The following is a 27,673-nucleotide window of genomic DNA, read 5'->3' as shown; positions in this document are numbered from 1 at the left end:
TTCTTTTTTCTAGACGGGGTCTGGCTCTGTTGCCCAGGCTGGAGTGCAGTGGCTTGATCATAACTCACTGCAACCTCCACCTCCTAGGCTCCAGCGATCCTCCCACCTCAGCGTCCGGAGTATCAGGAACTACAGGCACATACCACCACATCCGGCTAATTTTTTTTTTTTTAATTAATTAATTAATTAAAATTTTTTTTTTTTTAAAGACAAGAGTCTCACTCTGTCGCCCAGGTTGGAGTGCAGTGGCACGATCTCGACTCACTGCAACCTCCACCTCTGGGCTCAAACGATTCTTCTGCCTCAGCCTCCGGGGTAGCTGGGATTACAGGCAGCTGCCACCACGCCTGGCTAATTTTTGTGTTTTTAGTAGAGACGGGGTTTCGTCATGTTGGCTAGGCGGGTCTGAACTCCTGAGCTCAAGCCTGCCTCGGCCTCCCAAAGTGCTGGGATCCCAGGCGTCAGCCACCGCGCCCTGACACAAGTATTATTATAAGAGTACCCACCCTGTATATTTTTTAGCACCTAGTTTGAGTCCTAGCCGTGTTGATCCCAATAGCCATAGCTCATCCATTTCGACTCCGAGTGGAGTTCCATGCCCTGGACCCTCGGCGGAGGCCTCATCCCGGGACGCCTGCCTGGCAGGGGCACCTGCACCCCAGACCCCCCCCATCGCTGCGGGGCCCAAACCTAGTCCTCTGCACGTGTTCCGGGCAGGGCGGGTTGCCTTGGCAACCAGCAGCTCTTCTAGCAATTCTAGGCCCCTAGAGATGGCGTCACTAGCCCGCGCCCGGGCCTGGACCCGCCCTCCGTGCTGCCGTCGCTTGCCATTAGCCGGCGGAGAGACGGATGCTGACCTCGTCCAATGGGAGGCTCCGCGCTCCTGAAGGCGGGACTAACGCTTACCTGGGGCGCGAGTCCCTGCCGGAAGCCGGCGTCCACGACGCAGCTGCTCAAGCTTGGGTGGGCGAAGTGGGCGCAGGTAGGAGAGTGGGGCTGCAGCGGGGTGGCCGGCGGGTCAGGGCGCCCAGGTGATCCAGAGCCCCGGGGCGGGCTCCCGCGGGGCTCCGCCCCGTCCACGTGGGTGCGCGGAGGCCTGGTGTGGCGCGATTGGGCGGCGGCCCTGGGGTCCCGGGTGCTGGAGAGGCTGGTGCGTCCGGTGCGGTCCCGCGCGGGCTCCGACACTGGCACCCCCTCTGGGTTAACTCAGTGCGGGCTTGAGGAAGGACGCCGCTGGCTCCTAGGTCTCAGGCTGTCAGCCCTCGCTGTGGCTCTGGTTTAATTGTCTTCCCCTGAAGACTCCCTGATTGCCTTCCGAGGCTTTCAGCTCCCACTTTCTCTCTTTTTTTATTTTTGAGTCAGTGTCTCGTTGTGTCACCCAGGCTGGAGTGCAGTGGCGTGATCATAGCTTACTGCGGCCTCCACCTCCTGGACTCAAGCTGTCCTCCCGCCTCATCCTGCCCAGCAGCTGGGACCACATGCGCGTGCCACCACACCCGGATAATTTTTTAAAATGTTTTTTGTAGAAACGGGGTCTCACTATGATACCCAGGCTGGTCTCGAATTCTTGGTCTCAAGCGATGGATCCTCCCGCCTCGGCCTCCGAAAGTGCTGGGATTACAGGAGTGAGCCATCAAGCCCGGCCTCACTTTCCATCATAAGCATGCTTTCCATTCCTTCCTTCCTTCCTTCCATCTTTCATTCGTTCGTTTTTAAAAAACGTTCATTGGGTTCCTCCTGCGCTGTTCGGGGCATTGGGCTACAGCTGTCAACAAGTGGAGACAAGTCTGTGATCTAGTGAACTTCCATTCTGGAGGGGAGAGACAGATGACCAAGGTGCACAGAGCAGGTGGTGATAAGTGCCGTGGAGAAGATGAGAACAGGGGGTTCGAGAGTGGAGAGGAAGCAGAAGGAGGAGTGAGGCACCAGAACATTCCATGCCGGGCAACAGCAGGGAGCCCAGTGTGGCTGCGGCCAATTTGGGAACAGAGAAAGAGGAGGTGAGGCCCAGAGATGCGGGGAGGGGCCAGGGCAGTGGTGTGGACCTTACCAACTGGCAAGGACCTTGACTTTCCCTTCAAGTGGAAGGGGACAGCTTGGGAAGTTTTTGAGTGGAGGTGACACACAATCTGATTTAGGGCTTTAAAAGCCATCGTGAGAGGTGGTGGCTTGGACCGGGTACCTACGGGATCATAAGGGAGTCACATTCTGGGTGTATTTCAGTGGTAAACCGACGGGAGGTGGTGGTAGGTTGGACGAGTGTGTGAGAAAGAGAGGAGTTGTGGATGGACCAAGGTTTTAAGCTTGAGCTACGACGTGAACCTCATCAGATGGATGTTTTTGGAGAGGATGAACACCGGGAAGCTCAGGTTTGTGGAGGGTGATCAGGGTATTGATTACAACTTCTTAAGTTTGAGATGATATGTGTGTAGATGACACATATAGGTACGTATGTATGGTTTTATATATATAGTTATGTGTATACACAGTTTATACACACACACACACACACACACACATATATATATATATTTTTTTGAGACAGAGTCTCACTCTGTTGTCCAGGCTGGAGTGCAGTGGCGTGATCTCAGCTCACTGCAACCTCCACCTCTTGGGTTCAAACGAATCTCCTGCCTCAGCCTCCCAAGTAGCTGGAATTACAGGCATGCACCAGCACACCCAGCTATTTTTTGTATTTTCAGTAGAGACGGGGTTTCACCATGTCCCAGGCTGGTCTCCAACTCCTGACCTCAAGTGATCTCCCTGCCTCGGCCTCCCAAAATGCTGGGATTACAGGCGTGAGCCACTGTGCCTGGCCATACACATATATATATATACGTGTGTGTGTGTGTGTATATGTATGTATGTATACATCTGTATAAACAGTGTAAACAGATCAGGAGTTCAGGTATGTACATGTATATATATGTCTAGGTACATGTATATGACCGCATATATGTTTAACTGTATACATGCACAGTTGAGTTGGCGTGTAGTTCAAGGATAGGGTTAATAAGAGACCTGTAAAGAGAGGAAACAAAGTCATCAGCATCTAGTTGTATTTGAAGCCACATGACCGAATGGGATCACGAGGGAGTGAGGAGGCTGAGCACTAAGCCTGGGTCCTTCAGTGTTCAAGGACAGGCGATTAAGAGGTGGGAGCAAAAGCAGGAGTTGTGCTGTCTGTGCTGATGTCGGATGAAAAACGCCTGTCAAGAGAGAAGGAAGGATCAACAGTCCAATGCTCTTAGGTCAGATAAATTGCATACTGAGAGTTGGCAATGGGATTTAGCCAGGTGGGTGTCATTGTGGCAAGGTGGTTGGGGCAAAAGCCTGATGGGATGGGGGGAGGAAAGGAGTCAAGAGACAGGGCAGGTAGATGACTGTTTCTTTCCTCCCCTCCCCTCCCCTCCCCTTCCTTTTTCTCTCTGTCTCTCTCTTTTTCTTTTTTTCTTTTCTTTTCTCTTCTCTTTCCTCTCATTCTGTCGCCTAGGCTAGAGTGCAGTGGCGCAATCTTGGCTCACTGTAACCTCCACCTCCCTGGTTCAAGTGCTTCCCCTGTCTCAGCCTCCCAAGTAGCTGGGACTGCAGGCACCCGCCACCACACCCAGCTAATTTTTGTTTATTTTTAGTTCAGACAGGATTTCACCATATTGGTCAGGCTGGTCTCGAACTCCTGACCTCAGGTGATCTGCCCGCCTTAGCCTCCCAAAGTTCTGGGATTACAGGTGTGAGCTACTGCACCCAGCCTTGCCTTTTTTTTTTTTTTTTTTAAAAGAGACAGGGTCTCTCACCCTGTCACCCAGGCTGCAGTGTAGTGGCATGATCATGATTCGCTGCACCCTTGAACTCCTGGGCTGAAGTGATTCTCCTGCCTCAGCCTCCCAAGTAGCTGGGACTACAGGCGTGGGCCACTATGCCCAGCTAACCACAAAATATATGTATTTTGGGGCCAGGTCTGGTGGCTCACACCTGTAATCCCAGCAGTTTGGAACGCCAAGGTTGGAGGATCGCTTGAGCCCAGGAGTTTGAGACCAGTCTGGGCAACATGATGAAACCCCATTCCTACAAAAAATACAAAAATTAGCTGGGCATGGTGGCGTACACCTGTAGTCCCAGCTGCTGCAGAGGCTGAGTTGGGAGGATCGCTTGAGCCTGGGCGGTTGAGGCTGCAGTGAGCTATGATCATGCCACTGCATTCCAGCCAAAATCTTTTTTGTAGTGACAGGGTTTCACTATATTGCAAGGCTGGGCATACGGCTTGATTTTTTGTAGAAAAAATATGGCACAAATTTGGTTCTCACAACAAACTTTATAGCAAACAATCTTTCTCCCATTTATTATTATTGTAAAGTAGCACGTGGGTGTTATATTTTTATTTAATTAATTAATTAATTAATTAATTTTTTGAGATGGTGTCTTGCTCTGTCGCCCAGACTGGAGTGTGGTGGCGCGATCTTGGCTCACTGAAACCTTCACCTCCCAGGTTCAAGTGATTCTCCTGCCTCCGCCTCCAGAGTAGCTGGGACTATAGGCACATGCTACCACGCCCGGCTAAGGTGTTACATTTTTAAATTTATGGTAAATAACTTGAGAGGGATTATAGTTTTTATTTTTCCCAGTATATCGAGGGGTTGTGGAACCATCACCACAATCTAATTTTAAAACTTTTTCCTTCTCCCACAAGAAATCCTGTAGCCCTTCGTGGTCACCCACTCTTCCCTCCGCTTGCCCTATCCCTAAATAATCTCTGATCTCCTTTCTGTCAGTATAATTTACATATCCTGAGCTTTTCACAGAAGTGGAATTTTGCAGTGCGGAGTCTCGGGGGTCTGGCTTCTCTCGCCCAGCACAGTGTCTTCTGGGTTCATCGTGTTGCGGCACGTGTCAGTGTCCCATTTCCTTTGGTGGCCGAATAGTATCCCCTGTGCGAATGCGCCACGTTTGGTTCCCCCTTCATCCATGGATGCACAGACACGGAGGTTGTTTCGACTGCTTGGATATTAGGCATGTACTGCCGTGGACATCATTGTACGTTTTTATGGAGATGTGTTCGTTTCTCTTTGATTGGCATTTCCTAAATGGCCCATGATGCTGAGCTGCGTTTCATGTGCCTGTTGGCCATTCGTGTATCTTTGGAGAGACGTCTCTTCAGATCCCTTCCCCATTTAAAAACCGGGTTATTTGTCTCCTATTGTTGAGTTGTTAGAGGTCTTTATATATTCTAGTTACTAGTGTCTTGTCAGATACGTGATTTGCAGGTATTTTTCTCCAATACTATGGGTGGTCTTTTTTTTTTTTTTTTTTAAATACAGGTTCTCACTTTGTTGTCCAGGCTGGGTTGTAGTGGCATAATCATGGCTTATTACAACCTCGACTTCCTGAGCTCAGATCATCCTCCCACTTCAGCCTCCGAGGTAGCTGGGACTCCAGGTGTGCATCATCATGCCCAGCTAATTTTTTGTATTTTTTGTAGAGATGGAGCCTCACTGTGTTGCCCAGGCTGGTCTTGAACTCCTGGGCTCAAGCAGTCCTCCCACCTCCCAAAGTGCTGGGATTAGAGGCGTGAGCCACCGTGCCCAGCCTGGGTTTTCTTTTTGCTTTGTTTTGTGTAGAGATGCGGTCTTGCTGTGTGGTCGGGACTGGTCTGGAACTCCTGGCCTCAAGTGATCCTCCTGCTTCAGCCTCCCAAAGTGCTGGTATTACAGGCATGAGCCACCGCACCCAGCCTCTTTACTTTCTTGCTGGCATCCTTTGCAGCACAAAAGTTTTACATTTTGTTGTAGTCCAATTTATTTTCTTTTTCTTTTGCTGCCTGTTTTTGGTGGCATATGTGAGAGGCCATTGCCTAATCCAAGGTCATGAAGATTTACTCCTATGTTTTCTTCTATAATTTTATAGTTTTAGGTCTTCCATTTAGGACTTTGATCTATTTTGAGTTAGTTTTGTGTATGGTGTGAGGTAGGGCTCCAAATCAATTCTTTTATATGTTGGTAGCCAGTTGTCCTGGCACCATTTGTCTTTCTCACTGAATTGTCATGGCACTCTTATTGAAAATCAGTTGACAGTAAATGAAAGTAAACGTCATTTTCCATAACAAACATTCATTATCTCAAAGCTTGAGTCACTTTCCCTTAGAACTATTAAAATAAACTTTTCCATAATATGGAAAAGTCTTTTATCCCTTTTTAGCAAATAGACATAGTGATTAAGTTTTTAAATGATAACTTACAGAATGAATATAGATTTGACTTAACTTTTATAGTAATGGGTATGTAAATATTTGCTGAACTTTTCTTATTTCTCTCACAAGGTAATTGGCTGGCATGGTCTTTTGTCTTTTCAGAACCCCTGTGCCAACAGTATCTCATTCTTCCAAGATTTCTTATTACACAGCTAATTGAAATCTGTAGCCTCTGGCTTCTGATGCTTTTTAAATTTAAGGCTCAATTAAAGAATAAGGGGCTTGGGGTTTTCTGATTCCGCAATAGGAATATTCTTTCAGTGTGCTGTTACCAGTGACAGCCCCAAGTGGGATGGAGGGAGCCCTTGTGCAGGCTCTGCCCTTTGGACGGGGCCTTTGCTCTTCAACTGTCTCCTTGGTTTCTGGCGTAACCTAGCATCCCAGGCCTGCCTTGACCTCCCCTGACTCTTTTTCACAGCTAGTGGTATTTAGACCACACCTGGGCTCTGGGTGGGCTCAGTGCTGCCAGGCCCTTTCCATGATGATCATCCTTTAACTGCCCCTCTCCTGTCACCATTCCTGCTTTACTTTTTTTTTTTTTTTAAACATAAGGTCTCATTCTTTTGCCCAGGCTGGAGTGCAGTGGTGCAATCATGGCTCACCGCAGCCTCGACCTCCTGGGCTTAAGCAATCCTCCCACCTCCACCCCCTGAGTAGCTGAGACCACAGGTGTGCATCACCAAGCATAGCCAATTTTTAAAAAATGTTTTGTAGACATGGAGCCTCGCTATGTTGCCCAGGCTGGTCTCAAACTCCTGGGCTCAAACAGTCTGCTCACCTCAGCCTCCCAGAATGCTGGGATGACAGGCGTGAGCCACTGTGCCCGGCCTGTTTTAATTTTGGGGTGGGATTTGGCTTTCTTGGTGTTCCCTGGCTTACTGACACGGTCCTTTGTGGGTGTGTGTCTGAGCTGTCTGGGCTGGAGGCCATGTGGTGAAGCAGCGTGCTGGTTGTTGAGTTCCTGTCTCTCAGCTCCCCAGCGCCTCTGTGGTACTCCCCCACCCCCACCCACTCGGGGGCCTATATAGCCTGGGGCTCTGCAGGACACTTTTCTGTTCTCAGCTCCTTTTAAGGCTCTACCCAGTAGGGGCAGCAGGGGAGACTGGGAGCTGGAGGGTGGGGAGGAGTGTAAGTAAGGAGGAGTGTGGGTGAGGGGGTGGCCCTGGGGAGGGTGGGGACAGGAAGGGAGGGGTAGGGACAGGGACATGGGGTCGGGCGAGGGCTTCTTCTGCTCCTGCTGTCCTGTCTGAGCGAGCCCATGCAGGAGGCTTCGCTGCAGCAGCAGGTGTGGGCCGGGCTCCTGCTTCTCCCTCCTAGAAGCAGCCCGTTCCCTGCCCGCACCCCACCCCAGGTTCTTCCTTAGGTCCCAGCCACAGCCGCCAGTACCCCTCCATCAGGGACCCAGGGCCTGCTACCCCAGCCCCTCCAGCAGGCTCCCAGGTCTGGTGGCCTCAGCTGCCTCTTTCGGCTCCCTCTTAACACAGTCCACAAAGGACACGGGTTCTGCCATCCCTGGACTTCTCCATCTTGGTGTGGTGTTCTAGAGACAGCTGTGCTGGAGAAAGGAGGCCTAACCACGTGCCCCTCGAATGCTGCATCCACCCTCGTACGTGGCCTGCTCCATGCTCCTTGGATGCTCAGAGGAGATCCCAGACTTAGGGTGGTCCTTGAGCCCCTCCACCAGAGGTGGCCAGGTGTCCTGTGATGGGCAGGGCTGGCACCCACAGCCCGGGTGGTGCCACAGCTTCCCTAGTTGATGTGGAGCACGAGTGAGCCCATGATAGGAGAAAGTGAAAACAATTCAAAATATTCAGTGATTAGATAGCAGGCAGATTTTCACTTTTGGGAAATTATGATACTGTCACTGAAGATGGTATTTCTCTCAATCTTAAAAGCTTTGTGTTCATGTTCTGTTAGAAATATAGAATATATAATCCATGTATGATTGCAGCTGTGTTAAATAAAAGCAGTCAGAAAAAAGACCGAACGGGGCCGGGCACGGCAGTGCACGGCAGTGGCCCCAGCGCTTGGAGAGGCCGAGGCAGAGGATGGCTTGAACCAAGGGGTGTAAGACCAGCCTGGGCAGCATAGCAAGACCCTGCCTCTACAAAAAATTTAAGTTAGCCAGGCATGGTGGCAGACACCTATGATTACAGCTACTCAGGAGGCTGAGGTGGGAGGATGGCTTGAGCCTGGGATTTTGAGGATGCAGTGATCCAAGATTGTGCCACCGCACTCCAGCCTGGGTGACAGGGTGAGATGACCCGAGATCGCACTGCTACACTCCAGCCTGGGTGACAGGGTGGGATGACCTGAGATTGCACTGCCGCACTCCAGCCTGGGTGACAGAGTGAGATGACCTGAGATTGCACTGCCGCACTCCAGCCTGGGTGACAGAGTGAGATGACCTGAGATCGCACTGCTGCACTCCAGCCTGGGTGACAGGGTGAGATGATGCGAGATTGTGTCACCGCATTCCAGTCCGGGTGACAGAGTGAGATGAGCCAAGATCGCACTGCCGCACTCCAGCCTGGGTGACAGGGTGAGATGAGCCGAGATCGCACTGCCGCACTCCAGCCTGGGTGACAGGGTGGATGACCCGAGATTGCACTGCCGCACTCCAGCCTGGGTGATAGTGAGATGAGCCGAGATTGTGTCACTGCGCTCCAGCCCGGGTGACAGAGTGAGATGAGCCAAGATCCCACTGCCACACTCCAGCCTGGGTGACAGGGTGAGATGAGCCGAGATCGCACTGCCACACTCCAGCCCGGGTGACAGAGTGAGATGAGCCAAGATCCCACTGCCGCACTCCAGTCCGGGTGACAGAGTGAGATGACCTGAGATTGCACTGCCGCACTCCAGCCTGGGTGACAGGGTGGGATGACCTGAGATCGCACTGCCGCACTCCAGCCCGGGTGACAGAGTGAGATGAGCCGAGATCGCACTGCCGCACTCCAGCCTGGGTGACAGGGTGGGATGAGCCGAGATCGCACTGCCACACTCCAGCCTGGGTGACAGAGTGAGATGAGCCGAGATTGTGTCACCGCACTCCAGCCCGGGTGACAGAGATGAGCCGAGATTGCACTGCCGCACTCCAGCCTGGGTGACAGGGTGGGATGAGCCGAGATCGCACTGCCGCACTCCAGCCTGGGTGACAGTGAGATGAGCTGAGATCGTGCCACCACACCCCAGCCTGGGTGACAGGGTGAGACCCTGACTCAAAAAAAAAAAAAAAAAAAAAGACGGAAAGAAAATACACCAAAATGTCAAATTGGTTGCCATAGGTGATGAAATTTGGGGGTTTGAGTTTGTTTTAACTTTTATGTTTTCCGTATTTTCTGAAATACTTTTTTTAAAAAACGGGAGAGTGCCCTATTTCTTTTTATTTAAAAATCTTATATGAGCTAAGCCTTTTATTTCCTTATTTTCAGCAGTTTACTTTCTCTGTCGCAGGATGGCAAAACAGAAGAGAAAAGTTCCTGAAGTGACGGAGAAAAAGAACAAAAAGCTGAAGAAGGCCTCAGCAGAGGGGCCACTGCTGGGCCCTGAGGCCGTGCCAAGCGTCGATGGAGCCAGCTCCAAGGTAAGGCCGCCAGTGCTTCGCGGGCCCCGCCCTCTGGGATCCACCTGTTTTCTGATCTAGAGGGAGGGGGCGGCTCAGCCTGCTGGTCTCTGTGGAGCAGAGGCTGGAACAGATGCGGAGGTGTGGATGGGCTTGGTGCCTTCCAGAAGCAATTGTAGGACAAAAAAGGATTTTAGTAAATTTTGAGTTGGAACCCCATGATCGCCTTTTTTAGCCATCAGGACACTGCTGTTTTGGGTGCCGTGATGTGTAGGGGACTTGGTGGCGGCATGCAGGATGGTGAGGGGCCTGCAGCAGGCCTTTGGTTGTGCTCTGAGAAGGTGCGGGCAGCGGCTCCTCACCTGGACATGCGCAGGGGCGTGGCCTGAAGCCTGTGGTTAAAAACGCACATCTAGAAATGTTCACGTCGAATAACATGGTTATTGTCCATATGAAAATCACTCGTTGGCCTCACTTTCTAAACTGTGCAGTGGATTATAAATAACATTGAGATCTGAGTGTCCACCACCATTCACCTGAAGAGATACGTGAGCCATCTTCTCCTAAAGTTACGCATTTTTATTCCTCGTTTTTTTGAGACACAGTCTCGCTCTGTCACCCAGGCTGGAGGGCAGCGTCACCCAGATCACCCAGGCTGGAGTGCAGTGGTGGGATCTTGGCTCAGTGCAACCTCCATCTCCTAGGTTCCAGCGATTCTCCTGCCTCAGCCCCACAAGTAGCCAGGATTACAGGTGCACACCACCGCACCCGACTAATTCTTTGTATATTTTATAGAGATGGGGTTTCACCATGTTGGCCAGGCTGGTCTTAACTCCCGACCTCAAGTGATCCACCCGCCTCGGCCTCCCAACATGCTGGAATTACAGTCGTGAGCCACCACGCCTGGCCTGCATTTTTATTCTTTTTTTTTTTTTTTTTTTTTCCTGAGACAGAGTCTCACTCTCTCACCCAGGCTGGCGTGAAGTGGTGCCATCTTGGCCCACTGCCAGCTCCGCCTCCTGGGTTCATGCCATTCTCCTGCCTCAGCCTCCCGAGTAGCTGGGACTACAGGCGCCCGCCACCACGCCTGGCTAATCTTTTTGTATTTTTAGTAGAGACGGGGTTTCACTGTGTTAGCCAGGATGGTCTTGATCTCCTGACCTCATGATGCCACTGCCTCGGACTCCCAAAGTGCTGGGATTACAGGTGTGAGCCACCACGCCCAGCCCTGCATTTTTATTCTTGAAAGTATTTTGTTCTGTCCTGTATCATGTTTATCTTCCACAAAAAGATGCATATACATTTAAATTTGAAAATATAAAAAATTTTTTTACCCACCAAGTTCTGAGTGTTAAAATTTTTCTTCTACGTTGAGCTGTGGTTACCGTTAGTAGCATGCTGTTGATCAAAACAGCATAATCGATTAGGAATTTTCACAAATGATTCTACATAAAGTGAAATCCGATGAGGCATGCATTGCATCGTGGTCAGGGCCTTGTGACCCCGTGTCACCACCCCGCGAAGGGCAGCGCTTTCCGTGTCTCTGCGGTTGGTGCACTCACCTGTGGATCTGCGTGTCATTGTTAGAGAGAAAGCGGGTTTCCATGGGCTGTGTTCCTGTTCCCACGTCAGATTTCAGTGCCACGCAGCCTTGTTGACACAGATGAGTAAATAGGAACGAGAGTGTTGTTGTAGCTTTGTTGCTTAAGTCCTTAAACTTTGAGACCATTCTGTGGTTTGGGGCACATATTTTCAGAATTTATTTTAAAGATCGATCAGTAAGTGACAGCTAGACTGGGTCCCTGAGTTGTTCAAGGGCCCGGTGCCAACTGTTACATTTGTTCACTTCCCCAGGGTGACGCCAGGGTTCAAGCTCTGCTGTTGTTTAGTGCTGGAGGTCTCGTGCCTGGGGCGATGTGCCATTGTGAGATGCGGGGTGGCAGGTGGCCCTGTTTTTCATGAAATGAGAAAAGGGCCGCTGTGCGGAGAGAGGTGGAAAGGGGGAGCCCATGCGGACCCTTCTTCAAAGCGGCTTCCAGCAGGAGGTGGGCACAGCTGGTGCTTGGAGGGGTCCCTGGGCTGCCCAGCCGCAGATGCCTGGGACAGTGGAGTGTGCCTGGTTGCTGGGTGTGGCCCAGCTCACTCTGGGATCCTGTCCAATGAGGCAGTGCTGAGCTCTCGGAAGGTGGTGTAAAATCACGTCCACCACGTCTGTGGCTGCAGGCGGCTCAGCAGGCGTGGGTGGAGGGGAGAAGTGGGGGTACGTGCCTAGAGGAGGTCCTGGCTATCTCAGAGGGTCGTCTCTCACTGCCACCCCCGAGGGGCGAGGGAAGCCAGATAGCACCCCCAGCACAGCCAGACAGCTTGTCCTGGGCTCTCTTTAGCGGAACGCCCCAAGGTCACCCGGAGGCCGAGGCCTGGCAGGTGCAGAGGTCCTATGGCTCCCATGCAGTGGGTCAGGAGGCAGCCCAGCATTCCACCTGAGCCTCGCCCTGAATTTCAGCTCCTCCTCCTCCACGAGCTGTTGAATTCCTGTGTCCCCAGGCCGACTGCCTCTTATTCGCACCTTCTTCACAGCCTGAGGTCCAGTTGTGTGGGTGCTTTTTGGTTTCTGGGTTCCAGATGGACACTGGTTTCTCGAGAGCTGTTGGATCTTTTGTTCTGTGGTTCAGCCCAGTCCCGATTCCACAGAGCCTCAGGCACACAAGACTTTGGTGGGCGTGGCATCACTCTGAACTTTTTGAGTTTAGTGAAGAGGCTTCTGACTCTCCCTTCTTGGTGAACCCTCCTCCTCCCTGATCCCCACACAGGCCGCTGGTCACTGGCAGGACCCCCACGACAGCTCGGCTTATGGTGACTGTGGGCAGAGGTTAAAACTCATACCCAAGTGAGGGGGTGGTGTCTGTCCTTTTGTTTAAGTTCAAGTAATTATTTTAAAGTATGTGATTCAAGTAATTGTTTTTCATTATTAAAATACGTGTTGATTAAAAGAAAGTTGGAAAGCAAGAGGGGAAAGAAGAAAGCCTTTGTTTCCTTCAGCTCCGCTTTGAGGGCTGGACTCTGCTGGTCTGGAACACGCGGCTGCCGGCAGAGTCACCACACTCGCACTTGGCTTTCCAGCCACTGGCGCGGAGTTGGTCTCAGGTCCGCCCAGCTGAGCATTGGGAAGCGACCTGGAGCCGGTTCCTTAGCCTTTGGAGGAGCTGGCAGTGGGAAAAGGGCCTGGGAAGCCAGGGAATGTGGTCTCGGTGGGGCCCCGTTCACCAGCAGGGGTCGGCAGCCACGTTCCTTCTGAGGGAGCTGGTGGAAGGAGCTGCCTTCGGCTGGATTCTCTGCAAAGTGCATGCCCCTGTGGCCAGTTTCCAGGCTACTGGGAGGGTTTTCAGATGGGCCTCTGTGACTTCGTGTGGGGGCTTGGGGGCTCATGTTCTTGTGTGTCGGGAGCCAGTTTCCACATTAAAGGGGGTATCTCTGCTAATATGGATATTTCCTTGCTGACTCTCCCTGGTTCTCATGGGAAATTGTTAAAAAAAAAAAAAAAAAAAAAGGGTTTCAAGCTTTTTTTTGAAGCTGAACCTAAGTGCTTAGAAGGGTGGGTGGCTGGGCCTGGGGAGCAGCATTCCTGGGCTCCGGGGAGCTTGTGGAAAAGTACTGTGCTGGCTCCTCCCCTCCCCCAGTGGATCCTGGACGGACCTCCGGAATCCGCCATCGAGGACGGAGAAGCCTGTGTCCCCCCGTGGGCCATCATGTTGTCCTCCCGGCAGCGTCTGTCCGGGGAGCCTGCGGGTCAGCGGCCGCTCCCGGGGCCCCGTGCAGCCTCTTCCCACAGCATGAGCGCTCTGAGCTTGCGCCAGGATCGCCGCCATGTCCCCAAGTGACGGGACTTCATCGCCCCTTGGGGAGCGCTCCCTCAGCGTTCCAGTTCCCACTCAGGCCTGTGGGCTTGGCCCCGGGAAGCCGCCTGGGCCGGCTGCACTCCCTCTCCCAGGCTTCAGTCCCTGGTGCCTCTGTCTGGCACCAGCGAGGTTTGGCAGTTCCTTGGTCCTGGGCCCCAGGGCCTCAGGGTCTTGGCTCTGGGCATTGTTTGCTGAGCTCACCATCCCAGAGGCCCCTGCTGGCCTGGAGTGCTGGGGAGGTGGGTGGCTTGTGGTGGCTGCGGCAGGAGGAACAGCTGCTCCCACGGGCCTGTCTCGTGTCTTGGTGACTGGGCTGTATGATTGCTCGCTGGTCTTAGAAGGGACTGGCACCTGCCGCTTCTGTCCTCCTCAGCTCTGCGGGCAGGAGGTTCTGCCGCTGGGGTTGGCGCCTTGGGCCTTTCCTCTTGTGGACCAGAGGGGTCCCAGGGTTTGCCCTGTCTGCTTCCTGTTTCGTAGCTAAGCCCTCCCCGGGGAGCTGGGGTTTAGGAGTTCTGTCTTCATGTTCCTTTAACCCTTCCAGGCCTGGTTTCCCACTTGAGCGGGTTGTGAGGATGAGGTTTCAAATGACACATGCCCTTTGGGGGGTACTGTGGGGCCCCGGCTGAGCTGGGCCTGCTGTCCAGCATCCCTTGGGGTCGGTGGACGTGGAAGGAGGCGATGTGACTCGGCAGGTCTTTCTGTCTTTCGCCCTCCCCCTCCCTCTCCAGTCCCACTAAAGGGGACCCTTAGCTTCTCTGTTTCTGTCTGAAGCCATGGACCTGTATGCCAGGGAAGGGGGCATACGTGCAACCACCCCATGCAGAGCCAGCCGAATGGCTGCTGGTGTGGAGGCCCCTGTATGACCCGGCCGCTTCCCTGCTGCTGTCAGCGCCATTTGGCTGCCTGGAGATGAAAGGTGGGCTCCCTCAGTCCAGTGTTGTCAGCAGAACCCCCCTGGCTTCCTCTGCCTCATAAGAATCCCTTATGTGTGCAACACTTTCTGTCCACGCAGGCATCTCAACAGCGATTCTTAGCAGCCTGGAGGTGCCGGGGCAGAGGCCTGGGTGCTGTGCTGGTTTCAGTCACCTGGCCGTGTGTCCTGGGGAAGAGACTCACCCCTGGTTTCTGACTCTGGTTACCTCATGGAGCCCACTAGCAGAGACCAGGATCCCTTCCTGTGGCTGGCTGCGAGCTAGCGGAGGCTCAGCCGAGGGCAGGGTCCGTGTGTCGAGGTGCCGTGTAAGGACCATCGGGGCTCAGACAAGGCCTTGGGTGGATGCAGCACGCTGCCCTGTGTGAGTGCAGTGACCTCGGGTAGGTGCAGCACACTGCCCTGTGTGAGTGCAGTGACCTCGGGTAGGTGCAGCACGCTGCCCTGTGTGAGTGCGGTGACCTCGGGTGTGTGCAGCACGCTGCCCTGTGTGAGTGCGGTGACCTCGGGTGTGTGCAGCACGCTGCCCTGTGTGAGTGCGGTGACCTCGGGTGTGTGCAGCACGCTGCCCTGTGTGAGTGCGGTGACCTCGGGTGTTGCAGCACGCTGCCCTGTGTGAGTGCGGTGACCTCGGGTGTGTGCAGCACGCTGCCCTGTGTGAGTGCGGTGACCTCAGGTGGGTGCAGCACGCTGCCCTGAGTGCGGTGACCTAGGGTGGGTGCAGCATGCTGCCCTGTGTGAGTGCGGTGACCTCGGGTGGGTGCAGCACGCTGCCCTGTGTGAGTGCAGTGACCTCGGGTGTGTGCAGCACGCTGCCCTGTGTGAGTGCGGTGGGTGTGTGCAGCACGCTGCCCTGTGTGAGTGCGGTGGGTGTGTGCAGCACGCTGCCCTGTGTGAGTGCAGTGGCTGCGGAAGGCTTCATGGGCCACAGTAAGCAGCTTGACCGTCCGGCTGTGGGGCCTGCACCTCACAGAACGCGGGGCGCAGGTAGTGGTCGACAGAAGAGAGCAGTGCTACTTGGCATGGACCAGTGTGTAGAAACCCTCAATTTGCTGCTTTTGTAATCTTGAAAATCAATGTGAATTACTTGAGCATGAAGCCCACAGCTTTATAAAACCATCAAATGAGGCCATGAACTTCATGGCCTTGAGAATTTGCTCTGAGCCAAAATACTTCAGACAAATGGTATTTTGCCCCAAGAAGCATAACCGCTCTGGCAGTGGGATTTTGTGTCTGAACTTGTGGGGCCAAGTGGTTGCTGGTGTCTGCGGAGGCTCCCTGGGAGCCCAAGTTGTTTTTCTCAGTGGAATTTCACCCGCCCCCGCCCACATTGTTTTTATTTTCTCCTGTCTGACTGCTGCATGCCTGGGGTCTGCCCGCTGAATTTTGAACTCATACATGTGCAGGGCTGAAAGGCAGGTGGAACCGGAACTGTCTTACGTGTGGGAAAACTGAGACCCCCATAACTCACATGGTCTCTCTCAGGCCCGCGTAGGCGGCAGGAGGCCAGCTCCCTCCTCCATCCCTGTCGGCCACGCTGCCCCCTGTGTCCATCCGTTTTTGTGGCTGAGTAATAGTCCATGGGCCGCCTGCTGGCCACACTGCCCCATGTCCATCCATTTTCAGGGCTGAGCTGCGTTGCCCCGTGTCCATCCGTTTTTGTGGCCGCACCACCCCGTGTCCATCCGTTTTTGTGGCCGCGCCGCCCCATGTCCATCCGTCTTTGTGGCCGCGCTGCCCCCTGTCCATCCGTTTTTGTGGCCGCGCTGCCCGTGTCCATCCATTTTTGTGGCCGCGCTGCCCCATGTCCATCTGTTTTTGATCCGTTTTCAGGGTTGAGTAAAATAGTCCATGCACACTGCCCCGTGTCCATCCGTTTTTGTGGCCGCGCTGCCCCGTGTCCATCCGTTTTTGATCCGTTTTCAGGGTTGAGTTAAATAGTCCATGCACACTGCCCCGTGTCCATCCGTTTTTGTGGCCGTGCTGCCCCGTGTCCATCTGTTTTTGATCCATTTTCAGGGCTGAGTGAAATAGTCCATGCACACTGCCCCATGTCCATCCGTTTTTGTGGCTGTGCTGCCCCCTGTCTATCCGTTTTTGATCCGTTTTCAGGGCTGAGTGAAATAGTCCGTGGTGCGGAATGATCACAGATTCTCTCACCTGTTTACCAGAGTTTGGAGACTGAGTTGTTTCTAACTTGGGGCTGTTATGAATGTGCTGTTAACATTTGCATCTGCGTCTTTCTGTGCTTTCATTCCTAGGACCAGAATTGCTGGATCCTATAGTAAGTGTGTGGTTAATTTTTTGAGAAGATACTGGCTGGGCACGGTGGTTCATGCCTGTAATCTTAGCACTTTTGGGAGGCCGAGGCAGAAGGATTACTTGAGTTCAGGAGTTTGAGACCAGCCGGGGCAACATGGTGAAACCCCATCTGTACAAAAAATACAAAAATTAGCCAGGCATGGTGGTGCGCACCTGTAGTCTCAGCTACTAGGGAGGCGGAGATGGGAGAATCACCTGAGGCTGCAGTGAGCCAAGATTGCACCACTGCACTCCAGCCTGGGTGACAGAGTGAGACCCTGTCTCAAAAACAAAAACAAAAACAAAAACCCCAAAACATTGAACAAAAAAGAAGCATGAGGATCCTGGTGCCTGCACACCCTGGTTGACACGTGGTGCTGCTAGCTTCTTAATTTTGGCCACTCTTGTGGGTGTAGTCTCGTCATTCTGAGTGTGTGGTTTTAAAAAACAGCTTTTTATTGAGATATAGTTGATGTAAGGTCAGTTTTTTTTCTTTATGATTTCTGATTTTTCTTCCGAAAGAAGTGCTTCTCTTTTATATTTTTTAGAACCAATTTAAATTTATGTTTTATGTGCGATAGGGATCTAACTTCTTTTGTTCTAAAAGAAAGATACACTTGCCTTAGAATCTTTTGTTGAGCATTCTATCCCCCCCCTTTTTTTTTTTATGCAGTTTCACTCTTGTTACCCAGGTTGGAGTGCAGTGGCACCATCTTGGCTCACCACAACCTCCGCCTCCCGGGTTCAAGTGATTCTCCTCTCTCAGCCTCCCAAGGCTGGGATTACAGGCATGCACCACCACGTCCAGCTAATTTTGTATTTTTTTGTAGAAACAGGGTTTCGCCTTGTTGGCTGGGCTGGTCTTGAACTCCTGACCTCATGTGATCCGCCCTCCTTGGCCTCCCAAAAGTGCTGAGATCACAGGCATGAGCCACCGCGCCTGGCCGAGGGTTGGACTTTCTCCGTGTCCTCGCCAGCACTGTGATATGTGACCTTCTGATTCTAGATATCCTAGTGTGTCTGGGAAGTGGTATCTCCTTGTGGGTTTGATTGGCACCTCCCCAAGGCTAATGAGGGTGAGCATCTTTTCATGTGCTTATTGGTCACTTTTATATTTTCCTTGGAGAAATGTCTATTCAGACCCTTTGCCGCTGGGCACAGTGACTCACGCCTGTAATCCCAGCTCTTTAGGAGACTGAGGCAGGAGGATCACGTGAAGCCAGAGGTTTGAGACCAGCCTGGGCAACTTAGCAAGATCCTGTCTCTACAGAAAATTAAGAAGTTAGCTAGGCATGGTTACACATGCCTGTAGTCCCAGCTCTTCGAGAGGCCGAGGTGGGGAGGATTGCTTGAACCCAAGATTTTGAGGCTGCAGTGAGTTCTGATCTCCTGCACTCCAGCCTGGGTGACAGAGCAAGACCCCGTCCCCAAAAAACTAGGAAACAAAAAACCAACAAAACAAACCTTTCACCCACTTGAACCACAATGGTTATTTGTGTCTATTATTGAGTTGCGAGAGTTTTTACGAATTCCAGGTACAGTTCTTTTCTCGGACATGCGACTTGCAGGTATTTTCTCCCATTCTGTGGCTTCTCTTCTACTTTCTTGATGATGTCCTTTGAGGCACTGAAGTTTTCAGTTTTGATGAAGACCAGTTGATCTATTTTTCTTTTGTTGCCTGTGCTTTTGATGCCATATCTAAGAAGCGAGCCTCCTGCCTTGACCTCTGAAAGTGCTGGGATTACAGGCGTGAGTCACCACACCCGGCCCACAATAGCGTTTTTTTTTTTAAGAGTCGCATAGTATTCCATTATCTTGTTATACCATAATTTATTTAGTGAGGTCCTTACCACACTGTTTAATACTTCAGTTTTTTTTTTTTTTTTAAATATGCTTTAATATCTAGTAAAGTGAGTACCTTTTTCTTTTTTTTTTTTTTGGTAGAGATGGTGTCTCATTATCTTGCCCAGGCTGATCTCAAACTCCTGGGCTCAAGCGATTTTCCCTCCTCAAGCCTCCCAAAGTCCTGATATTACAGGTGTGAGCCACCTCGCCTGGCCGTAAAAACCTCTTTCTTCATTGTTTTTTCAGACAGTGTTCTTGGCCTTCTATTTGTATGAATTTTGGGATCAGCTTTTATATTCCACAAAATTTTTTTTGTGACTTACTGAGGTTGTCTTTTCTGTTATCCAGGGAAGTTTTATGGTTTTCTTTGGAAAGGTCTTGCTTGTTTGTTGTTAGGATTCTTGATACTTTTGAGTCTGTTTCCTCCTCTGGTGTGTCATAATGGTTACTGACAGTGTATTGGGAAGTTGTAGATAGTTTGGATGTTGATCGTAGAGCTAACAACGATGCTGAGTTTTCTAATTCTGTTATTTCGTCAATGGATTCTCTTGGATCAGGTTTTTTAAGTAAGTGAAAATGTCTCTAGAGAATGGCAGGTGTGTCTCCACTTTGCGCTTACGCCATCTTTGTTTTTCTTCTAGCAACGGCTAGGACTTTTGAGCCAGTGTTGTATGATAGATGTGAGAATCTTTAATATGGCCATATAATTCACATTTTCCACAGCAGAACTACTTTTGTGTTTCTGGCATAACCCAGAAGCCTGGTGTTTTAATATTATTGCTGGGTAAGCGTTGTGCTGTGGTTTTCTTGTTTTGGTCTCAGTTGAATTCTGAAGGAAACCTTGTGTGGCTCTCCGGATGAGAAGATGGGCAGCATGTGACGCCGGCAGCATTCCTATAGCAGCAACGATGAGCTGCTTTTTTGTCTATTTTTGAATAAGCACTGGCCTGTGGTCCCAGCTTCTAGGGGGGCTGAGGTGGGAGGATCCCTTGAGCTCAGCAGGTCAGGGCCAGCCTGGGCAACGTAGCAAGCAAGACCTGGTCTCTAGAAAACAAAACAAAATGAAAAAGGCACGTTGGTGATGGAAGCGGACCCTAGAGCTGTAGTGATGTCGTCGTCCTGCGTGGGCATCGGTGATGGAAGCCGGTCCGTAGAGCTGTAGTGATGTCGTCATCCTGTGTGGAAAAGCCTGCCATGGGCACCGCTGCACTGCGGGCTAATTAGGAGAAGAATAGGGCATCGGTGAGCAACAAGAGGACATTTAACTTGAAATATAAAATTAGGATCTACATCGATGGGAAGTTGAGCCACCGAGAGGTTTGCACTTCTTCCTGAGCTGGGGCCTAGCTTCCCGCCAAAATACCTTGAGATGCCAGAAATAAAAGCGCACATAACACCGGATGCTTCGTTCCCGGGAGACAAGTTCCAGGGAGACAAGTTCGAGAAGAGCCCCAGAGCAGAGCATGGCCTCCTGCCGTCCAGGCCAAGTCCTGGAGCCCCTTTGCCCCTCGAAGGCTGCCATGGCTCAGAGTTTCTGCACTGCTCCTTGCCTGGGAGTCAGACCTGCCACCCACGGGGAGGAATTAAAGGCAGAGATGGTGGCTTGGGAGGAGACGCGCTGTCGGAAAATCAGCTGTCTCAGAGGAGGTAGGGATTCTGTCCTTATAAGTGCTCGGACTGGGACGAGGTGGGTGTTGTAAGGATCGCCTGGGAAGGAGCCCTGTGGGGAGCAAGATGTGAAGTAGGTGACCTCTGAGTCCCTGCCCAGCGCTGCCATCTGATTCCAGCTGTTCTGCTTCCTGTGGGGCGTGGTGACCCTCGAGCACCTCCTGATGCTTACGGAATCTTCTCAGTGTGGGTGGTCGAAGTGGGTCCGTGCCCCTGCCATATGGGTCGCACACCTGCTCCCAACAGGAAGAGCACAGGAGCGGCTGCTCCTGCCCGGGTGGCGTCTTCCGGGAGCGGGCACTCGTGGCTTTCGGGGCATTGGTCGCTGGGGGACGGTGTGAAAACAGAGGACTGAGCAAGCCGGTGCCATCGGGGTGCTCACTCGCACTTCCTCTTAAAGCAAGTTTATGTTTAAAATAACGGTAGATTCATAGTGAATTTAAAAAAAAAAAAGTGTGAGGGGCCTGTGTGGCGTAGCTTCCCCGGGACATCAACGTGGGTGCATCGCACAGAGCTCGCCCAGAATCCACAGGTTGTATGTGTGGGTGTGTGCGTGTGCGTGTGCCCGTCAGCTTTTCCACGTGCATGGCTTTCTGTAACGACCACTGCGGTGAAGATACAGGAGGCGCCTGCGCTGTGTGGCTCCTGGTCCGCTGCTTGACAGCCTCTCATTCATCCAAGGAGCAGCGAACGTTTGGGTCTCGTGGATAAAGCTCTGTAAATACGCCTTAGCATACGTTTCCATCGCTCTGGGGTAAGTGCCTAGGGCGTGGCCATTGGGTTGCGTGGTGCACGCATGTTTAGATGTTTACGAAACCACTGCGCTTCTTCAGAGCAGCTGTGCCGTTTGGCGTCCCCACCGCGAGTGCAGCTGAGGCCGGACCCCGCACCCTCGTCGGCACATGGTGTCATTGCTTTTTCTTTTTAGCCACTTGGATCACAGCACTCCTATTTGGAAGAGGACAGCCGATTAATGTCCTGAGAATTAGGAGAAGCAGAATTAAAGCTCTTTTGCTTTTCCAAGGCTCATGATATGTGCTGTTGGCCCGATCGTTGCCGGAAGCTGCTAGGTGCCATGTCCCGGGGGACTTTCCTGGCTTTATATGGGGCCATCCGCGGTGTTCCTGCCTGAGGTGGCCTGTTCACCCTGTGTGGAGCCCTCCTGTGGTCTCTTTCTCCAGGAGCCTTTTGGGGTAGCTGTCCCAGCCACCTTGCTGGGCATCTCTCAGAGTGAGCAGGTGGAGGCTGGGCCACAGGGCAGGTGGGCTGTTAGCTGGCACTGGGCTCCCAGCCGGCCTCTCTCGTCTCTAAGCTGGGCTTTCGCAGCCTGCTGGTCAGATCTAAACAACTGCCGAGAAACTGGAGGCTCGCCAGCCTTCCTCACTGCCATGGAGATCTGACCATCCTCATTCTGGGCCAAAGAAAACAGGATCCACTTCCCCATATTCCAGAAAAGCCCACTGTTTCCATGTCAATGGAATTTCCATCTAATGTTGTCATTGCTGCTGTGATCAGCCCAGATGTTTGCCAGCGCTGCTGCTTTGTGGTGAACAGAAAATAACTCAGCAAAATGTAATTTTAAAATAGTAATGTGTGTTATTTTTCCTAAGTTATACATGATTCATGTAAATAAATTAGAAAATGCAAAAAAATTTACAGAAGAAACCAGAAAGACTGATTCTGCCGCCGTGAGACGACACTGCAGTTAACGTCCTGAGTATTTCTGCAGTGGGCGTGTTTGCTTTTCCATCCACAGCGAGTCCTCACTCACTGTCACCCGCCCTGAGGTCCTTGGAAACTGCCTTTTTTTTTTTTTTTTTTTTTTTTTTTTTTTTTTTTTTTTTTGAGAGGGTCTCCCTCTGTCACCCAGGCTAAAGTGCAGTGGCGTGATCCTGGCTCACTGCAGCCTCAGCCTCCCTGGCTCAAGTGATCCTCCCACCTCAGCCTCCCAAGTAGCTGGGACCACAGTTGTGTGCACCACCATGCCCAGCTAAATTTTGTATTTTTTATAGGGACAGGGTCTTCCTATGTTGCCCAGGCTGGTCTTGAACTCCCAGGCTCAAGCGATCGTCTTGCCTTGGCCTCCCAGAGTGCTGGGATTTCAGGCATGAGCCGCTGCACCTGGCCAGAAACTGACTTTAAGCAAAACGACAAACAGCAGGCCCTTGAATAAAGATTGTTTTGTTCAACACCGTTGTGTTATGCCGTGGATGAGAACAGTAGTTGGTTTCGTTTTTTGTCTTTCCCTTAAAGTCGCACTTTGAGAAAACCTTTGCCATCAAGATGGTTATGTGAGGCCTCGGCTGCAGCAGAGCACCTGCTACCCGACATCCACCCTGGGTGCTGTGATCCAGTAGGACAGGAAACAATGTCAGTTTGTGATTGCTTTATTTATTTTTTTATTTTAAATAGCAAAACATTTTAATCAATCAATTCTAAAAATAACAGAGGCATATTATATCTGGTCCACCTCCTCAAAAGTTTACTGCGGATTAGACAGGCAGACTGCAAAGTAGAGCCAGACATTAAAGGTTTTTTTCTTTTTTTTTTTTTTTTGAGACGGAGTCTTGCTCTGTTGCCCAGGCTGGAGGGCAGTGGCGCGATCCCAGCTCGCTGCAGCCTCCATCTCCCGGGTTCAAGCAGTTCTCTGCCTCAGCCTCCCGAGTAGCTGGGATTACAGGCGTGTGCCATCACACCCGGCGTGATTGCTTTAATTTCAGCTTCTTAGATTACTGTTGATGGTCATTTTCCACGTATATATTAGTCATTTGTTTTTGTTTCGTGAATTGCCTGTGTGTGGTTTTTTGTTTTTGTTTTTTTTTTTAGCCACTTCTATTGTAATTTATCTTTTCTGTACTGATTTGCAAACACACTTCTTAAACTGAGAGCCCTTTATCTTTCCTTCATGTTTCAAATATTTTTCCAGTTGGGTTGTTTGTGTTTATAGCTTTTGCCCTACACAGATCGCGGCCTCCCACGCCCCACAGCTCTGTGGCCGCACAGGCCCCCCGAGGCCTGTGTCCCAGACTGCTCCCTTGGGATGCGGCCCCACGGTGGATCCCCGACCCCCCAACACCCGCTCCCGCTCTGCCCCACGGGAGCCATGGGAAGACGTGGCGGGAGGCGCGGGAAGAGTGCTCAGGCTGCCCGGGCAGCCGTGCCTTCCCTCCAGGGGCCCTTCCCAGCTTCCGTTAGACTTGGAGACCTGGGCCCGGGGGTGCCGGCTGGGGGAGATGGGTGAAGGGTCTTTCGTGGCGGGCTTTTCCTCTCGGAGGCGCACCACGAAGATGGAAGCCCTGCTCGGCATCCTTGTTGTGGGAGTATGTTCCTCCCTGATTTTCACAGTGGATTGTTTAGCTTTTCGTGGTGTTGTGTGTGCTTTTATTTCTGGCATCTCAAGGTATTTTGGCGGGAAGCGAGGTCCTCTGTGTGGGGACCACGTGCCCTTGTTCTGCCAGAGCCGTTCCACAGACTGGGCCCTGACTCCGCTGGGCCAGTTCCCCCATCTCCTGTGGGCACCCGCTGGCCTCTGTGCTTGGGGCAGATTTGTGTAGCCTCCATGTCTGGGCGTGGGGGCCGGGAGAAGGTGCTGGCGTTGGTGCCCTCCCCTGCTGCCCTCCGGTTCGTTACTGAAGCCCTGGACCTGGCCCAGGCCGGCGAGCGGGTGCTGGCACTGGCATTTGTGGAGAGAGTGGACATAGAGAGTCTGCCTGTGGGGAGGTGAGGACGGAGGTGGTGGCCTGGTAGAGAGACGTCTTTGCTGGCATCTGGACCCAACGTCACCCGTGGCGCCGAGACCAGAGGCACATGGGAATTGGGAAGCTGTTCTGCCCCAGGGCCTGGTGGGCAGGAGGGGCTCCGCCACCCACGGGAGGGTGAGTGGGGAGGGCCTGGTGGGCGGGAGGGGCTCCGCAGCCCACAGAGGGGTGAGTGGGGAGGGCCTGGCGGGCGGGAGGGGCTCCACCGCCCACGGAGGGGTGAGTGGGGAGGGCCTGGAGGGCGGGAAGGGCTGTGCTGCCCATGGAGGGGTGAGTGGGGTGGGCAAGTCCACCTGTTCCGCGTTCACACCTGCAGACTAAACTCACTGAACCCCAGGGTGTGGAGGGATGGCATGCTGAGCTGCAAGTCAAATGGAGTGTTATACTGTAGACTTTATGAAAATCAGCAGTGAAAGTGTTTTTTATATGCTATTGGGAACCACACAGGAGTGGGGGTCCTCTATTAGGAACCACAAAGGAATAGGGGGCCTCGGGGGCACGCTGGATTCTCAAGGTGATCTTCAGGCCTGTAGTTTTCAGCTTGTAGGATTAGGACCACTTGAAGAGGCTTTTTTTTTTTTATTGGATTAAGGTATTTTAAAATTGTTTAAAACAAATACTTGCTTGTCATAAAAGTTTAGGTAATGAAGATATATAGAACTTCTGTCAATATGATGGATTGGTCAACATGGGAAATGGTCCCTTCTGCCTCAAACACATAAAAATACCAGAAGAGACTGGGTGTGGTGGCTCCAAGCAGTTTGGGAGGCTGTGGTGGGTGGATCACCCGAGGTCAGGAGTTTGAGACCAGCCTGGCCAACATGTTGAAACCCTGTCTCTACAAAAAATACAAAAATTAGCTGGGTGTGATGGTGGGCGCCTGTGATCCCAGCTACTCGGGAGGCTGAGGCAGGAGAATCGCTTGAACCCAGGAGGCAAAGGTTGCAGTGAGCCGAGATCGCGCCCACTGCACTCCAGCCTGGGCGACAGAATGAGACTCCGTCTCAAAAAAAAAAAGCCTGGAAGAAACATCACAGCAGAATTTTCTAACATAGCTAATTCAAAAGCAAGTGGTAAAGAAGAGACCGAGCAGCCATACCAGTGAGGGGAGTGGACACTGGATGGCCCCCAGAGGCGTCAAAGCAGGTGTACACGGTAGGGGCGGGTGTGCATCGGTGACACGGAAACTCGGGTGATCTCAGACACTCAAGCAGCAGAGAGTGGAACTAAACTGCCCTCCCAGGCAAGAGCCACTTTTCTTTAAAATGGGAGGTACAAAATCCTCTTAGCTGGCTGAGACACATGGCAGGGAAACTGGGGTGGATAGAAAGCCATCTGCTCAGAATCAGAACCCCAGGCAGATTTGCACTGTCCCTGCCTCACGGGAACCCCCAGTTGACAAGTCAGCACACCTGTGCGTTTGGGCTGCGAGATTCGTGAAGTCCCCAGCAGTTGGATGCAGAGCTGCCCACAGGGCCTGTCAAGGAGAGCAGCCCTCCTCTGCTTCCTCCCGGGGTGCGGGACACAGTCCTCTGCTTCCTCCTGGGTTCGGGACACAGTCCTCTGCTTCCTCCCGGGGTGTGGGACACAGTCCTCTGCTTCCTCCCGGGTTCGGGACACAGTCCTCTGCTTCCTCCCGGGGTGCGGGACACAGTCCTCTGCTTCCTCCCGGGGTTTGGGACACAGTCCTCTGCTTCCTCCCGGGTTCGGGGCACAGCCCTCCTCTGCTTCCTCCCAGGGTGTGGGACACAGTTCTCTGCTTCCTCCTGGATTCGGGGCACAACCCTCCTCTGTTTCCTCCTGGGGTGTGGGACACAGCCCTCCTGTGCTTCCTCCCAGGGTGCGGGACACAGTCCTCCTCTGCTTCCTCCCGGAGTGCGGGACTCCAGTGCGGGAAGGTCTTCCCTGCAGGCCTCTGGTGGGATTCAGGGAAGACCTTGCAGACTGTACATCATAGTGGTACAGTTTTGGGAGATAACCTCTAGTGTTCATAAGATTGTCGGGAAGAGCTCAGAGCTCCATCCAGTAGTTCTGTCTTGTTGACTGAGCTTTTGGTGTGTGCTTTGCAGCCTGTGGGCAGCATGGTGTTGGAAGCAACAGCCGATTCTGTGATTGGGAGACAGAAGCTTCATCTCGTGGTTTCATTCTCTGTAGAGTGGGAAGAAGCCACCAGCTTCCCTGGGTTAAGGAGCAGGAGGCAGTCATGTCTGTTGGTGGTTCCGCAGTCGCTGGCTTCTGTGTAGTGGGTTCTTGGTAAATGGCAGTTTTCTCTCTTTTTTGCAGATGGGACCGTATTTGTTGACCCGTGTGGAGCTGGGTGTCTGTGAGCGCATCATGGGCTCTCTCCCGTTCCTAGGTGGGCTGCGGAGTGCCCACTGCGCTTGGGGAGAGTGGGTTACAGACGGGGGTAAGCGGCAGTTTTTCTGGGCGGGTGTCGGCCTTGCTCACAGTGCACGCGGACATGCGGCTTCCTCTGTGGCTTTCCTTTCCCCCCTTCTCTTCTCTTCATGGTCCTGCAATGCAGAGCATTGGAGCTTCCTTCCTTCCCAGAGTCGAGTCCGTGTTCCTTCCAGGCAGAGCTGATGCTGCACAGGCAGGCAAGGAGGCTGGTGCTGGCAGAGCTGCGCTTCCCAGTGGCCTGGTGCAGTCCCGGCAGTACCTGCTGCTGGGGGCTTCTGGCCGTGGTCACGGTGGCAGGGAGCTGCATTCCTCTGTCCGGCCTGGCCATGCACCACACTTTGGCTTCCTCTTTGTGTGTTCACCTGGCCCAGCTGCCCTTCGCCACTGCAGAAACAGCATGGAGGGAAGGGGGCGGCAGATTCAGACTTGAGGTCAGTTGCTCTTTTGGGAGCTGGGAGCGCAGCCAGGGATTCCCCTCCTGCAGCAATGGCATCTTCTCTGGTTTCTTTTCTCTCCGTGCTCCACACACAGTAACCCTGTCTTGTCTACCTTTGAAATACACCCTGAGCGGGGCCCTTCTTCCCACCCCAGGCCCATCACCCACACCAGGCTGCACCTGTTCTCCCACCTGCCTTCCTGTTTGCTCATGTGGGCCGGGCTCCTCCCGACGTGTCAATCCGTCTCTGTGCTGTCAGCGGACTCCGTGGAAGCTCTCGGCCCCTCCGGCCTGGGTCTGGCCCCTGCCTGCCCCTCCCCGTGTCGATCCCCTCCTGTACCCTCTCCCTGCCATGCTGTCCTGGCCTCTCTTGGTTCTGTCCTTTCCCCCACACGGCACCCAGAACACAGGGACCCTCAGAAGCGCTGGACGGACACATCTCTGGGGCTTCGCTCTGGCTGGGTCTGGATGGCCCTCTGTTGCCCAGACACACACACCCTTGAGTCTGTGCAGGGACCGGGTGGCCGTCTCTGTTGGGGTCTGTGCGGGGACCAGGTGGCCATCTCTGTTGGGGTCTGTGCGGGGACCAGGTGGCCGTCTCTGTTGGGGTCTGTCTGTGCGGGGACCAGGTG

The 27,673-nt window shown here is 52.8% G+C and overlaps 1 protein-coding gene and 1 long non-coding RNA gene across 2 annotated transcripts in view; one reads left to right on the top strand and one right to left on the bottom strand.

Moving 5' to 3' along the window:
- The window catches only part of NUDT1 (nudix hydrolase 1), a 1,171,653-nt gene extending 1,154,066 nt beyond the window's left edge, over positions 1–17,587 (bottom strand). Inside the window, exon 1 of the mRNA XM_050784287.1 lies at positions 17,583–17,587. The gene's annotated coding sequence lies outside the window, so the exon portion shown is untranslated. The remainder of the gene's footprint in view (positions 1–17,582) is intronic.
- LOC126950589 (uncharacterized) lies at positions 861–9,763 on the top strand. Its single transcript, XR_007724221.1, has 2 exons — positions 861–982; positions 9,698–9,763. It is a non-coding gene; the product is annotated as an uncharacterized LOC126950589 (long non-coding RNA).
- Positions 17,588–27,673: the final 10,086 nt, after the last annotated feature.

The sequence above is a fragment of the Macaca thibetana genome, chromosome 3, assembly GCF_024542745.1.
Source record: "Macaca thibetana thibetana isolate TM-01 chromosome 3, ASM2454274v1, whole genome shotgun sequence".
NCBI lineage: Eukaryota > Metazoa > Chordata > Mammalia > Primates > Cercopithecidae > Macaca > Macaca thibetana.
The sequence above is the reverse complement of the archived record's forward strand: the minus strand, read 5'-3'. Positions and strand labels throughout refer to the sequence as shown.